Raw genomic sequence first — 16,778 nt, 5'->3', positions numbered from 1 at the left:
TTCTCTTTAAATGTCGACAAGGAATTTGGTGGATCCATTCGCGCAACCCCTTGACTATTTTTTTTTTAAATTTTTACCGCTATGCTGGCCTCGGCTGCCATTGTATACTATTTTTAGATTACTAACCAACGGATGGATTCGCAAAGCGTGACTCACGATTGAATACGCCGAGAAGCGAACTGCTAAGCCGGCTTAAAGCAGCAGAATTTATAGTCTCATAGCTGGCGATCCAAGCGTCAAAATTTGATATGTATGTTCCTATTCAAAAGCTAGTGTCGCACTGATTCCGCAATAAAAGTATATTTCCAGGCAATGGTACCATTCCAAAATAGTCGTGAAAGTCTGGGAATCGGCATTGTTCTGAACAATCGCTGGGCGTAATTGGTAATTGTTGTGGTCATGCTGCTACAGCGCCCTCACTTTTCAGAACAATGGGCCTTAAACGGCTATTTTGGAGCAGGTACATTGCCCTGACGAGATTTTATTTTGTATTTTCGGAATTAGTACATCAATAGCTTACGATAAAGACCAGATGCATCAAATTTGGACGCATGGATCGCCAGCTCTAGGACTACAAAGTTTGCTGCTTTTAGCCGGCTCTGCAGTACGTTTGTCGGTGCATTCATGCGTGACAAATATCTTGCGCATCTATCCGTGGGTTGGCAATCTACAATACGATTTCAAATCACGATGCTGCATCGGTACTTCGTCTGGCTAACTAATCAGACCACTGGATATTATATAACGTCTTATCTGACAAAGCACGGTTTTGTTTTTACTCCTCATCCTAATTCCTACGTCACTCGATAAAAATAATAATATTTCTTTAATTATATACTATATACGCAAATCCAACACGTGCATATATTATAATACCTTTTCAACGACATACTGCACCCTATCCTTAATCCTAACCCATAGGAAATTAGGTAAATAACATTTTACATTTCTAATTACGTGAGCAATAATTACCGAGCATACAGAACACGCTTATATTACGTCACAATGACATATTACATAGCATACTATGTACGCTAGGGTTGTTCAGAATTGACCGACTTTCAAAATGTCGTGGTTTTCAGTCCGATTCCCATGCCTTATACCATAAAAACATATTCTAGCTACTTTTTTTCGTAATTCATCCCTTGCATCCGTGTACATTTTGAGCTGGAAAATTATCGGCTAAAAATAGGGGATTCCCCTAAAATTTGAGTGACGCCATTCGGACTAGGCTAGTAAACGTCATATATAAGCTGGGTTTATGCAGCTATTGCGGTCTGGAGTGCCACATAACCTTATTATAGAAAGTATTGCCGGTTCAGGACACTATTTTCATGTCCTACACTCCCTTAAAACTCCTCAAAACTGCATAAGACTGATAGTCATTTTGTTGGATCACATATCCTACACTCCTCAACCCTACCTGAGATTGTCCATCAATTTCCGGGATCACCATGTGCAAGAATACAACTGTGAATGTATCATTCACTCACAGCCACATTTTAAACATCACATTGTTCAAAGGAAACGAAACAATAAGGAAAAGAAATAGATCAACTTGGCAAATACTACTTAAATCAGGTGGATGAAATGGTTGCTTTAGAGAAATCGGCATATCTGTTCCCGTGATCTTCCACGGCTTGTAAGAGGCTCGTCCGCTGTTCTTTGTCATCTGTTTTTAAAGCATCAAAGTCGATATTCAATTTTACCAAACGCTTTGCAGCGTCTTTAACTACTTCAACACTACTTACAAATTCTTGAGCAGTCACAAAATGCGGATCTGTATGCCATTCCGAAACTGGAAGACTCAACTAATCATGTTCGGCATGTATAGCATCGAATAGAAACCATGATTCCGGTCCAATTAAAGCAACCATACTCATTGACTCAGAGACAGAGTCAGAGATTAGACTCAGAGGTATACCTCTGCGAAATTGTTCAAGAATTGGCATTTGCAGCAATTTAGCAGCCATCACTTCCTTCACTTTGTCAGGAATCTTTGGTTTAGCCGAGAACATTGTAGATACCACCGTTTCCTCGGTGTGATGCCAATGATGTTTTCACATCTTTTTATATGCCACATCAGCAACTGTGAAATCGCATGATGTAAAGTCTGTCATGTCATGAAGGAATTTGAGATCATTACTCTGTGCGTCACATGCAATATTAGTTTTAAGCTGGGACAGAAAACTGGGCAATATTTATTCGTACCAACTTTCTAATGAACTCTTCAGAATAGCCCATTTGCTCACTCCACATGAACATTTTTTGACAGTACAGCACTTGACTCGTCCATCCAGTGCTATAGTAGCACCAGGCTTGCGAAAACGATTATCAACATATTGGTCATATAAAATCACCAAGGCGCCTGTTGCACAGTCTCTGTAGTCATCTCTTATCAATACTTCTTTCTGCTTTCCATTATATGGCTTAATCAGTGGAATTATTCTTGCTTTGCTTCATCAGCTTTCATCGCCAACCCGCTGCCTTCATCAAACTGAAGTGTTTTAGAGCTTCCTAATTGATCAATATCTTTCCACTTCTTGGAAGGTATTAACATCTGTGTTTTCAGGGCCTGTGGTCGCCGATCCAAATGCACACTTCACTTCCAAATCTCCCGGATGACTAGTTCATGAATATGATTGCGACAAGACTGTAGAAAACTTTCCTGTTTATCAATTCTTCAAGTAACAGAACAATTTTTTCCATTGTTTGGGGATGTTGTGTCAAACACAAGAGCTCTGACATTTTTTGTTAAATTATATAGTTCCAGCAGTTGAAATGATGGATCAGCCAGTGCTTTTCCTGTAGCACTCCCCAGAGTTCGAATGCCAAGACGTTTGCCCTTCTCAAATGCGTTACAACACGTAGACGATGCCAGCACTGCCAAGGCCTCAAATTGCTCTCCTAAACGACTCCTAGTGAGCTTTCCATTCCAGTGCAATGTGATGTGCTTTGGTGGATCGTTTGCTATTTTTTCAACAATAGACTCAGAAATTTTAAAACGATTTGCAATGCGTCGTCGATAGGTTCCAGATCTTGAAAGATGAAAGTCATTAGGGTCACCATCGCAAGCTTTAATCAGTGCTGCAGTTATCATGGTAGCAGCATTATCGCTGACTTTCGAGCGATCGGAAACCTGGCATATGTCTTTGTTGTTGAACAGGTTTACAGGCCCTTTTATAGTCACAAATTTAAAGCAATGACCCGATGTCGACTGCACCACTTTTCACACTGTCTCTAATCTTTCAATGGCATTGACTTGTGTGATGGTCTTTGTGGCAGCCAGGAACCAAAAACCCATTACCGTAGTTCATCTCCTACGTCCTGGATGTGTAACTTTACTGGTTCATTTTTCGCATATGCATGCTCTCTTAGGTGTAACACATACTGCATAACTTTCCTAAGAGTAAGCAACTTCGATCTCGTAATGTTTCCTCAGATGGCCCAGCTAGGAAATGCTGTGTCTGCGACCGTGAGTAGTAGACTTAGCTGGGTTATAGACCGCCCCTCAGGCTATTTAGAATGTAAACACTCTCATAATATAATTAACGTTGGACTAGGCTCGGTCCATGCTTCCGAGAAATAAATAACATTCATTATACGTTAGATGATACTTTCCTTAGATATTCTATTATATGTGTATTTAGGACTAATATTCTAATATGTGTATTTAGGACTAATGCGACTACTTCGAAAACGCGTACTGAGCTGTTTTTAGGAATATAAATTCTCTCTTATTCTTATGTGAATTTAGAACTTGGTATTTTCGCAGATCAATAATTAATTAATGTTCATTTATTTCGAAAAAAGAGCATAATATATCAGTAATAGCGTTAACGTCACAATGAGATAATACTCATCAACATGTCGAAGTGGCCTTTGTTGGATTTGAACTAAGTATTGCGTAAAATTGACATACTAAGCTTTTTTGTGACTTTCCTCGAAAACTATGATGTCTATGCAAGAATATATTCGCTAGATATCCTATTATGTGTATTTAGGACTATATATTTTCGCGGATAATATGAGCTCTCAGATAACACTCATCAACGTTGAACTATGCGCGGTTTTCATGGCGACATATTAAAATACTACATATATTTCGCGCAATCAATTTATGTGTATTTAAGACTAAATATGATACACTCTGTAAATATTGAGAAATGGCATCATCACTAATTAATTTATGTTCATTTATTTCGAAAAAATAGCATAGTATATCAGTAATAGCGTTAACGTCACAAACGCATCCAGCACGACCAGATGGCGTGAAACAACGCTTTCGCTCGATTCTTGTAGTCACCACATTTCATACGATTCAGTCCTTTTCATGTCACTAGAATAAGGGTAATTAAATCGACGCTGAAACGCCGGCGGCGTCTCATAACGTAATAATGTAAGCTGCGTCGGGTGCTGCTACAATGTTAGGAGCGAATATAGTTGAAAGTGCACGTTTGAACGCCTGTAAGCATGTGCGCATAGTAACGTAGTAAGACGCATAACAGAATTCACGCAAAAGGAGATATTGCTTTGTGATTATTTTGAAGTTGTTCCATACCGATCGGTAAGATAGCACACCTAATTTCGTAACTAACTACATAATCCCTAGTAACGTAGTCAGACACATAACGGAATTTACGCAAAATCGGTATTGCTCTGCGATAATTTTTATCACCATGTTTTGATAATGACTTGAGTCCGAGTTCTATGTGACATAAGTACAATTCCAGCATCGGTATTTGCAATAAAGCCGAAAAATTAGGGTCGCACCTTTTCGCAATTTATGCAGCTATTCGCAGACAACCATTCAACAATATTCAACCAGCAATAATGCTTTCGATATAGTGCATCATGTACAGCGACACGCTGATCAATTCAAATTCAACAATGGGATCCCCCGCACAATTATGAAGCCCGATCATCAGCTCGCAGTATAACCGCTACCTGTATAATGTTTGCATGTCGAGTATAAGGGTATTTAACTCAGCACTAAAATGCCAACGCCTAGCCGCAGGGGTCCGGTTCTCGTTGCTATAATTAAACGAACACCTTCGCCGCAGGTACGCGATCACCGACGTTATAATGATAAGGACAAATTAGCCGCATGAAAGCGAGTCTAATGAATATAACGACTGACAACAAGTTAGTTGAAAAGTAAAACTAATCGTGACCGATGCAAGACGGCGTGAAACAGCGCTTTCGCTCGATTCTTGTAGTGATCACATTTCATACGATTCAGTCCTTTTCATGTCACTAGAATAAGGGTGATTAAACCGACAGTGAAACGCCGCCGGCGTCTTATAACGTAATAATGTAAGCTGTGTCGGGTGCTGCTATAATGTTCGGAGCGAATATAGTAGAAAGTACACGTCTGGACACCTGTATGCAGATGCGCATACTACCGTAGTAAAACGCATAACAGAATGCAGGCAAAATTCGATATTGCTTTGTGATGATTTTGATGTTGTCCCATAGCGATTGGGAAGATAGGACTCCTAATTTCCTAACTAACTACAAAATCCCTAGTAACATAGTCGGACGCATAACGGAATTTACGCAAAATCGGTATTGCTCTGCGATAATTTTGACCACTATGTTGTGATAATAACTTGCTTCCGAGAAATAAATACCATTCATTATACGTTAGATGATACTTTTCCTTGATATTCTATTATGTGTATTTAGGGCTTATGCGACATCACTATGTTGGCGACAGGCCTGATTTGAACACACTAATTTTGCGAATTAAACTTATCGCTCAACACGGACACTCAATGAAGAGCACCCTGGAGACCCACATAAATGCTCCACAATTCTAGACATATAATATACTGAGCATATAATAAGATGACAAAACCTATACTTGAGTACTCCGAAATATACAAGTACTTTACCTTTTCACGACGTTTTTGTAAAATGAATACTAATTTTATTGAAAAATGAAATTTATGTTCTCAAGTAGGTTTTTGTCTACACGCACCAACAACTCAAGTATTTATGACACAGGAGTGATTCATTAAGTATAGCGCAAGCAGACCAAACCTATAATTGAGTGCTCCAAAATGTACAAGTACTTCGCTATGTACTCCCTCCACGTAAAAAGTGACAGATTTAGGCAAAAGTTGCTATAGAACTGCGTTAGTTTTAAAGTTGTTCCATCATGCAATGTGTGATGAAATTTGGTATGCTGCATAATCACAATGCCCTGGAGCTCATTTAGATACGTTTTTTTAATGTAGTTACACATTCTAGTTGTTTTGATGTAAGGAAAAAATCATTCGATAACTCGATAGTTAACACGCGTTGATGTAACTTTCCTCATTTGTATGCATAGCCTACGTGAAATTATTATGATGTCATGAATAAGTAGTTTACAAATTCATACGATTTTTCTTGTTGCGCTCCGGGATAAAATGTAATTTTTCGCTCTTTTTTATTTTTTCAATAAAATTAGTATTCATTTTACAAAAAACGTCGTGTAAAGATAAAGTAGTTGTACATTTCGTAGTGCTCAAGTATAAGTTTTCAAACCATTACCGTGACAAAATTTTCAGAATAGCAACTTTTGCGTAAAGTCTCTGTCTTGCATTTAGTTGCCGGCTCTGAAAGCAAGCAAAGTTTGTGGTATTTGCGCAACATCGAAATTTGTACACTTCACGCGGGGCCTACGATACTTACGGCCTAATACGGCACATTACACTTGCTGGATATAAGAGGCCGACACTCCCAACCAGACATCACGACCGACTCAATGATTGCTTGCGATCTCACTTCTCGATACCAGACGCCTCGCCATACACGTCTAATAAAGTATTATAACAGACAAAATTAGTTCTTTCAGATGAGACAACCCAATTAAGAGCCAAGTGACATCGTCGCAATGTATTTAATCGTTCAGGTGAACTTGAATCGTGATCCGGATCTCGTAACATAGTAAAATTGAGGTATGTAGTTTAATTACTCACTCACTACTCTATATGTTGGTGGTGGTCATACCCTGCAAACTTTTTTGCTGCGAACGTAGTGTTTCACCTTACATCAGTTGGTTCAATGTATGTACCGGGTTGTGAAAACTGTCGCTGTTTTGACTATGTGTCACAATCAATACTAAATACGAGAATTCGTTACTCGTCGAAACGCCGCAGTCAGACATCGTTAACAGCGATTCCGTGTATGGCAATCTTGAGTTCAATTGCGGTTTTGTGATGTTAACCAAGCGGCTGTGTTTCTGCGGTGTGAAGACTGAATTCGTGTTGTTTCCCCGCAAGAGTGCGATGTCTATTTCACACCTAGAGCAATTATAAAACGCATCTTCGAAACTTTTGGTCTAGTTCATCCGCTTGCATTTCGAAACGGACCATCACGACAAGACTCTAACCCACCACATCCGAGGTTTCAGTTGATCATATCGAAGAATATCATGTCCATCCGTGTTACCACCCACAGATTTCGCCATCCTCACACGGTAGTGCTAAGACACAGACAAGATGCGGTGGTGGAAATATTGAAAATGAGAAAGCAGACCTTGGTGTCATTTGATTTGGATTTTACACCCGATGAACCCACCATTCGTACTGCGCATTGGGATGGGGATTCTATCATTGATGTCGAGGCAAAGGAGATGTACAGATTTGTTGGTGTCGTGAATATTCAACGAAAGTCGGGGTATACGCTTGTGCATGGTTCGCGTATTTGACTGTGAAGATATCGCTATACATAACGTGCTGTTCACCGTATCGATAGCACCAACGAATATCCGTGAAAGGGTTGTAATCTCGGTGAAATAGTGTGCGACACATTTTTCCACAATTGGAATGCATGTCGGTTCATACTAAGACCATGTTACGGTCAAATATGTGTGTTTTTCTGTCTCCAAGTCAGCTACCCCCACATTGAATGTACAGAGTCGGTGCATGTATGAGACTTCAGAACATGAATTTGTAATCCATGATGCTTGTAATGCCAGCCATGATGTTATCCGTGATGTATGTAATGTCACACACCTCGTTTACGCGAATACTTGGTATCTATGAACAATCGTGAAGTATACTGGATGTGTAATGTCTTATTATTTTCATGGAAACACGGGGGTGTAACATGTTTGAATATTGTTCATTGGTTTGTCGATTCAGAGTTGATATCCGGATCCGGTTATTTGATCACTGGAACGGAGTGGATGTACTGATGATGATGATGATGACCGCCTACCGTAATATGCTACATGACGATCTAGTCCTGTTCAAATATATTTTTGGTCTGTTTAACACGCGTGGTAAACCTTTTTCGTCAAAGGTGCCATATCGAGCCTATATTTCCAATTATATTTCTTAAGGAACCATGTACCTAGATTCTCATCTTCATGTCTTAATAGAAGCTCCACCATATTCTGTACAGTTAATCGTCTTTTCACCTGGTGAGTCATTTCTCTGATACGATACGATACATAACGAAAACCATTCGCCGTAATATATTCCGAATATTTTTTTTTCTAAGCATCCTCGAGGCAATTCACAACTATTTCCAGAACCCTCAATAAATGTATGTCTAATTCTTTGCGAGGACTAAGATTTCACCTAAATAGAGATCAATCATTCTTACGGTACCGAAAAACTAAACAAATCAAAAATAAAACACATAAACATAAAACTCTACCTACATTAAATCAGCATACTCTTACCACCCATCAAGGATAATATAGCTACGCGAAGACAACTCAACCTTTCGTTAACCTTATGTAGCTAATTACAATCCTCCAATGTGCAACCTAGTTGAGAATAGCTAATTCGCGAAAAACACTAAGCATAGCGACGTTCCAAAGCGTCATGTTTATATTGGATTCTCGCTAATACCCAACAGCCGATGAAGTTAGATAGAGGTTACTAGCGCTAGTTTTTCCTAAACGAAAACTCATAGATACTCAAGCAGAAGGTGCACCCATCAATATATACTCGAGTGCAGGTGGAAGTCGTGATTCTCAAGTAAGCAAAATGTAAGTATTCATGAGTTGGTTTAAATGAAGATTGTCAAGTATAAGTAGCATAAACATCATATTTGTAGTAGCATGTCCTCAAGATATTTTCAGTTCGGTCTAATTTCACGCTGCTTACCAATTTACAAGCCGCAGTGCGAATTAGCATTCATAGAAATTGTACATAATTTTTGCATGTCGGGTGTTAAGGTGATTCCTACGCATTCATGATTTCGTCCGAGTTTGTATTTTAGTAATAATTTACCATACCGCGTTTTTAACTTGTGTAAGTAGGCCTTCAGGAATATCATAGTTCTTGAACCGTGCTCAATGCTCAATAGACCATTTTTGCTATTTTTCATCCCCATAAGTCATTCTGAATCGCGTAAACGCATCGTACGATATAGATGAAAGTCATGCAAATCCTAGGATCCTCATTTTCAAAGTAGCCTAGATCTCGAAATAAGCTCTGACTCGGTATTTTCCTCAAAGCATGGAATTACCACGAGTATCACCTTCGATCGCTGAAGAAAAGGATGAGATTATATCCGAAGCACATTCCTTGACCAGGAATTTTATCATGCACGAACTCGATGGCTCATGCGTTAAGGTAAATACGAAAACAGAGAGAACCTTACGTCGAGTCGCGGATGAAATGTTCGAGCGACATCGAACTGTCCTAAACGCAGTCTCCAAACGTCTCCGCTATAGCGATGTCGAAGTCAATGAAAAATATAAAGAATATTTACCCGATGAGCGAATGTTCCTGATGATAGCTGATGAAATTTGCAAAGATACCAAAGAAAATTGGGGCAGGATTGTCACCCTTTTTGTGTTCGGTAGCATTCTTGCTCGCAAGAACGAGGATGAACATCATGGGGAGCATATAGAAGCTATCATACAGACAGTCGGAAATTACATTGCTAGCAGAAGACTAAAGTGGATAGTGCGAAATGGAGGATGGGTGGGTGATTTACATGCTTTGCTTAGGATTTATAAATTATCTTTTAGCATGAGATATATAGTGTATCCGCTCCCTCGGAGCCCATATCATCTCTCGATGATGAAACTCAGCTTTACCTTCCAATTCGGTTCCCGATACGATAACTTTCATCCGTATGATCATTAAGGCTTCTATTTTTGTTGTAGGATGGCTTTGTAGAATTCTTTGATAATACCGCTTTCGACTACAATAATGTTTGGAAGGGACTCGTGTTTGTCGGGATCGGACTGACATCTATTGCAATGACATTATCAAGATAACGGATGTTCGCGTGTTTTGTCTCATGTAATATTTTAAGAATAAAATTCTTCATCGTTTAATCGCATCCATTTTACTATAGGACCTATACAGTTTCTTCTGAGAATACTCGAAGGATTGCACCCATATGGAAACCTTCTTTATAATTTTAATTTTTCTAATTTCTACAGCTACGTAAGGAAATTGTTAGGATTACCCAGAATACATTGCAGGTCAAATTTGATTCGATTACGAGCATTATAGCGACAGAGATTTACGATAGTGTAAAATGACCTACCTTACGATATCAAATTTCGTCTTCTCTCCAAGTGGAAATATCATGTTATATAATATTGTCCATACCGAACAAATATAAATTTGCCCGTGCTGTTGCTTTGCAAGAATACTTCGCTCACATAGTAACCAATTTCTGGTGGATCCCGAATCGATATAGACAGAAGTGCGGAAAGTTACATTGACATGTCTTAACTTCTGCCATAGATGTTGCGTTTCTAACTACTTAAAAGTTGCTAGAGCTCACGCTGTTTTATCGTCGTATTGACGTTCGTTTTGAAAAGTATAGCATGCTCAATGGTTAATGTTCACATTATTCAGTTAATTAGGTTTTGCGCAAAGAAAAATAAAATTCACGCAAAAGTCGCTATTGCTCCGCGATGATTTTGATGTTGTTCCATACCGATTTGGGAGGTAGTACACTTTGTATTAACTTCTGCCATAGAAGTTGCGTTTCTGGCTACTTAAAAGTTGCTAGAGCTCACGCTGTTTTATCGTCGTATTGACGTTCGTTTTGAAAAGTATAGCATGCTCAATGGTTCATGTTCACATTATTCAGTTTAATTAGGTTTTGCGCAAAGAAAAATAAAATTCACGCAAAAGTCGCTATTGCTCCGCGATGATTTTGATGTTGTTCCATACCGATTTTGGAGGTAGTACACTTAATTTCGTAAAGTACGCATATTCGCGGCGTGTTCAATTAACTCATGTGGCTCTAAAATGTAGTAAGCAGGGTGATGGGTATTCGTTGAGTTGAATAACCATAAAAAATATTCCCGCGCCCTAGGTTGTAGGGGTTAGGAATAGTTGGGTTTAGGAGGGCGCGGGAATATTTTTTATGGTTATTCAACTCAACGAATACCCATCACCCTGCTTACTACATTTTAGAGCCACATGAGTTAATTGAACACGCCGCGAATATGCGTACTTTACGAAATTAAGTGTACTACCTCCCAAATCGGTATGGAACAACATCAAAATCATCGCGGAGCAATAGCGACTTTTGCGTGAATTTTATTTTTCTTTGCGCAAAACCTAATTAAACTGAATAATGTGAACATGAACCATTGAGCATGCTATACTTTTCAAAACGAACGTCAATACGACGATAAAACAGCGTGAGCTCTAGCAACTTTTAAGTAGCCAGAAACGCAACTTCTATGGCAGAAGTTAATACAAAGTGTACTACCTCCCAAATCGGTATGGAACAACATCAAAATCATCGCGGAGCAATAGCGACTTTTGCGTGAATTTTATTTTTCTTTGCGCAAAACCTAATTAACTGAATAATGTGAACATTAACCATTGAGCATGCTATACTTTTCAAAACGAACGTCAATACGACGATAAAACAGCGTGAGCTCTAGCAACTTTTAAGTAGTTAGAAACGCAACATCTATGGCAGAAGTTAAGACATGTCAATGTAACTTTCCGCACTTCTGTCTATATCGATTCGGGATCCACCAGAAATTGGTTACTATGTGAGCGAAGTATTCTTGCAAAGCAACAGCACGGGCAAATTTATATTTGTTCGGTATGGACAATATTATATAACATGATATTTCCACTTGGAGAGAAGACGAAATTTGATATCGTAAGGTAGGTCATTTTACACTATCGTAAATCTCTGTCGCTATAATGCTCGTAATCGAATCAAATTTGACCTGCAATGTATTCTGGGTAATCCTAACAATTTCCTTACGTAGCTGTAGAAATTAGAAAAATTAAAATTATAAAGAAGGTTTCCATATGGGTGCAATCCTTCGAGTATTCTCAGAAGAAACTGTATAGGTCCTATAGTAAAATGGATGCGATTAAACGATGAAGAATTTTATTCTTAAAATATTACATGAGACAAAACACGCGAACATCCGTTATCTTGATAATGTCATTGCAATAGATGTCAGTCCGATCCCGACAAACACGAGTCCCTTCCAAACATTATTGTAGTCGAAAGCGGTATTATCAAAGAATTCTACAAAGCCATCCTACAACAAAAATAGAAGCCTTAATGATCATACGGATGAAAGTTATCGTATCGGGAACCGAATTGGAAGGTAAAGCTGAGTTTCATCATCGAGAGATGATATGGGCTCCGAGGGAGCGGATACACTATATATCTCATGCTAAAAGATAATTTATAAATCCTAAGCAAAGCATGTAAATCACCCACCCATCCTCCATTTCGCACTATCCACTTTAGTCTTCTGCTAGCAATGTAATTTCCGACTGTCTGTATGATAGCTTCTATATGCTCCCCATGATGTTCATCCTCGTTCTTGCGAGCAAGAATGCTACCGAACACAAAAAGGGTGACAATCCTGCCCCAATTTTCTTTGGTATCTTTGCAAATTTCATCAGCTATCATCAGGAACATTCGCTCATCGGGTAAATATTCTTTATATTTTTCATTGACTTCGACATCGCTATAGCGGAGACGTTTGGAGACTGCGTTTAGGACAGTTCGATGTCGCTCGAACATTTCATCCGCGACTCGACGTAAGGTTCTCTCTGTTTTCGTATTTACCTTAACGCATGAGCCATCGAGTTCGTGCATGATAAAATTCCTGGTCAAGGAATGTGCTTCGGATATAATCTCATCCTTTTCTTCAGCGATCGAAGGTGATACTCGTGGTAATTCCATGCTTTGAGGAAAATACCGAGTCAGAGCTTATTTCGAGATCTAGGCTACTTTGAAAATGAGGATCCTAGGATTTGCATGACTTTCATCTATATCGTACGATGCGTTTACGCGATTCAGAATGACTTATGGGGATGAAAAATAGCAAAAATGGTCTATTGAGCATTGAGCACGGTTCAAGAACTATGATATTCCTGAAGGCCTACTTACACAAGTTAAAAACGCGGTATGGTAAATTATTACTAAAATACAAACTCGGACGAAATCATGAATGCGTAGGAATCACCTTAACACCCGACATGCAAAAATTATGTACAATTTCTATGAATGCTAATTCGCACTGCGGCTTGTAAATTGGTAAGCAGCGTGAAATTAGACCGAACTGAAAATATCTTGAGGACATGCTACTACAAATATGATGTTTATGCTACTTATACTTGACAATCTTCATTTAAACCAACTCATGAATACTTACATTTTGCTTACTTGAGAATCACGACTTCCACCTGCACTCGAGTATATATTGATGGGTGCACCTTCTGCTTGAGTATCTATGAGTTTTCGTTTAGGAAAAACTAGCGCTAGTAACCTCTATCTAACTTCATCGGCTGTTGGGTATTAGCGAGAATCCAATATAAACATGACGCTTTGGAACGTCGCTATGCTTAGTGTTTTTCGCGAATTAGCTATTCTCAACTAGGTTGCACATTGGAGGATTGTAATTAGCTACATAAGGTTAACGAAAGGTTGAGTTGTCTTCGCGTAGCTATATTATCCTTGATGGGTGGTAAGAGTATGCTGATTTAATGTAGGTAGAGTTTTATGTTTATGTGTTTTATTTTTGATTTGTTTAGTTTTTCGGTACCGTAAGAATGATTGATCTCTATTTAGGTGAAATCTTAGTCCTCGCAAAGAATTAGACATACATTTATTGAGGGTTCTGGAAATAGTTGTGAATTGCCTCGAGGATGCTTAGAAAAAAAAATATTCGGAATATATTACGGCGAATGGTTTTCGTTATGTATCGTATCGTATCAGAGAAATGACTCACCAGGTGAAAAGACGATTAACTGTACAGAATATGGTGGAGCTTCTATTAAGACATGAAGATGAGAATCTAGGTACATGGTTCCTTAAGAAATATAATTGGAAATATAGGCTCGATATGGCACCTTTGACGAAAAAGGTTTACCACGCGTGTTAAACAGACCAAAAATATATTTGAACAGGACTAGATCGTCATGTAGCATATTACGGTAGGCGGTCATCATCATCATCATCAGTACATCCACTCCGTTCCAGTGATCAAATAACCGGATCCGGATATCAACTCTGAATCGACAAACCAATGAACAATATTCAAACATGTTACACCCCCGTGTTTCCATGAAAATAATAAGACATTACACATCCAGTATACTTCACGATTGTTCATAGATACCAAGTATTCGCGTAAACGAGGTGTGTGACATTACATACATCACGGATAACATCATGGCTGGCATTACAAGCATCATGGATTACAAATTCATGTTCTGAAGTCTCATACATGCACCGACTCTGTACATTCAATGTGGGGGTAGCTGACTTGGAGACAGAAAAACACACATATTTGACCGTAACATGGTCTTAGTATGAACCGACATGCATTCCAATTGTGGAAAAATGTGTCGCACACTATTTCACCGAGATTACAACCCTTTCACGGATATTCGTTGGTGCTATCGATACGGTGAACAGCACGTTATGTATAGCGATATCTTCACAGTCAAATACGCGAACCATGCACAAGCGTATACCCCGACTTTCGTTGAATATTCACGACACCAACAAATCTGTACATCTCCTTTGCCTCGACATCAATGATAGAATCCCCATCCCAATGCGCAGTACGAATGGTGGGTTCATCGGGTGTAAAATCCAAATCAAATGACACCAAGGTCTGCTTTCTCATTTTCAATATTTCCACCACCGCATCTTGTCTGTGTCTTAGCACTACCGTGTGAGGATGGCGAAATCTGTGGGTGGTAACACGGATGGACATGATATTCTTCGATATGATCAACTGAAACCTCGGATGTGGTGGGTTAGAGTCTTGTCGTGATGGTCCGTTTCGAAATGCAAGCGGATGAACTAGACCAAAAGTTTCGAAGATGCGTTTTATAATTGCTCTAGGTGTGAAATAGACATCGCACTCTTGCGGGGAAACAACACGAATTCAGTCTTCACACCGCAGAAACACAGCCGCTTGGTTAACATCACAAAACCGCAATTGAACTCAAGATTGCCATACACGGAATCGCTGTTAACGATGTCTGACTGCGGCGTTTCGACGAGTAACGAATTCTCGTATTTAGTATTGATTGTGACACATAGTCAAAACAGCGACAGTTTTCACAACCCGGTACATACATTGAACCAACTGATGTAAGGTGAAACACTACGTTCGCAGCAAAAAAGTTTGCAGGGTATGACCACCACCAACATATAGAGTAGTGAGTGAGTAATTAAACTACATACCTCAATTTTACTATGTTACGAGATCCGGATCACGATTCAAGTTCACCTGAACGATTAAATACATTGCGACGATGTCACTTGGCTCTTAATTGGGTTGTCTCATCTGAAAGAACTAATTTTGTCTGTTATAATACTTTATTAGACGTGTATGGCGAGGCGTCTGGTATCGAGAAGTGAGATCGCAAGCAATCATTGAGTCGGTCGTGATGTCTGGTTGGGAGTGTCGGCCTCTTATATCCAGCAAGTGTAATGTGCCGTATTAGGCCGTAAGTATCGTAGGCCCCGCGTGAAGTGTACAAATTTCGATGTTGCGCAAATACCACAAACTTTGCTTGCTTTCAGAGCCGGCAACTAAATGCAAGACAGAGACTTTACGCAAAAGTTGCTATTCTGAAAATTTTGTCACGGTAATGGTTTGAAAACTTATACTTGAGCACTACGAAATGTACAACTACTTTATCTTTACACGACGTTTTTTGTAAAATGAATACTAATTTTATTGAAAAAATAAAAAAGAGCGAAAAATTACATTTTATCCCGGAGCGCAACAAGAAAAATCGTATGAATTTGTAAACTACTTATTCATGACATCATAATAATTTCACGTAGGCTATGCATACAAATGAGGAAAGTTACATCAACGCGTGTTAACTATCGAGTTATCGAATGATTTTTTCCCTTACATCAAAACAACTAGAATGTGTAACTACATTAAAAAAACGTATCTAAATGAGCTCCAGGGCATTGTGATTATGCAGCATACCAAATTTCATCACACATTGCATGATGGAACAACTTTAAAACTAACGCAGTTCTATAGCAACTTTTGCCTAAATCTGTCACTTTTTTACGTGGAGGGAGTACATAGCGAAGTACTTGTACATTTTGGAGCACTCAATTATAGGTTTGGTCTGCTTGCGCTATACTTAATGAATCACTCCTGTGTCATAAATACTTGAGTTGTTGGTGCGTGTAGACAAAAACCTACTTGAGAACATAAATTTCATTTTTCAATAAAATTAGTATTCATTTTACAAAAACGTCGTGAAAAGGTAAAGTACTTGTATATTTCGGAGTACTCAAGTATAGGTTTTGTCATCTTATTATATGCA

The 16,778-nt window shown here is 38.9% G+C and overlaps 1 protein-coding gene and 1 long non-coding RNA gene across 3 annotated transcripts in view; both read right to left on the bottom strand.

Moving 5' to 3' along the window:
• The window catches only part of LOC145446954 (uncharacterized), a 486,702-nt gene that overhangs the window by 468,167 nt on the left and 1,757 nt on the right, over positions 1-16,778 (bottom strand). The gene's annotated exons all lie outside the window — the stretch shown is intronic.
• LOC145447182 (uncharacterized) lies at positions 1,458-3,236 on the bottom strand. Its single transcript, XR_013917487.1, has 2 exons — positions 1,737-3,236; positions 1,458-1,650 (listed from the first exon to the last, which is right to left on the bottom strand). It is a non-coding gene; the product is annotated as an uncharacterized LOC145447182 (long non-coding RNA).

This window comes from Botryllus schlosseri, chromosome 9, assembly GCF_051294905.1.
Source record: "Botryllus schlosseri isolate E-star chromosome 9, Bs_hap1, whole genome shotgun sequence".
Taxonomy (NCBI): Eukaryota; Metazoa; Chordata; class Ascidiacea; order Stolidobranchia; family Styelidae; genus Botryllus; species Botryllus schlosseri.
This window is presented reverse-complemented; position numbering and strand designations above follow the sequence as displayed.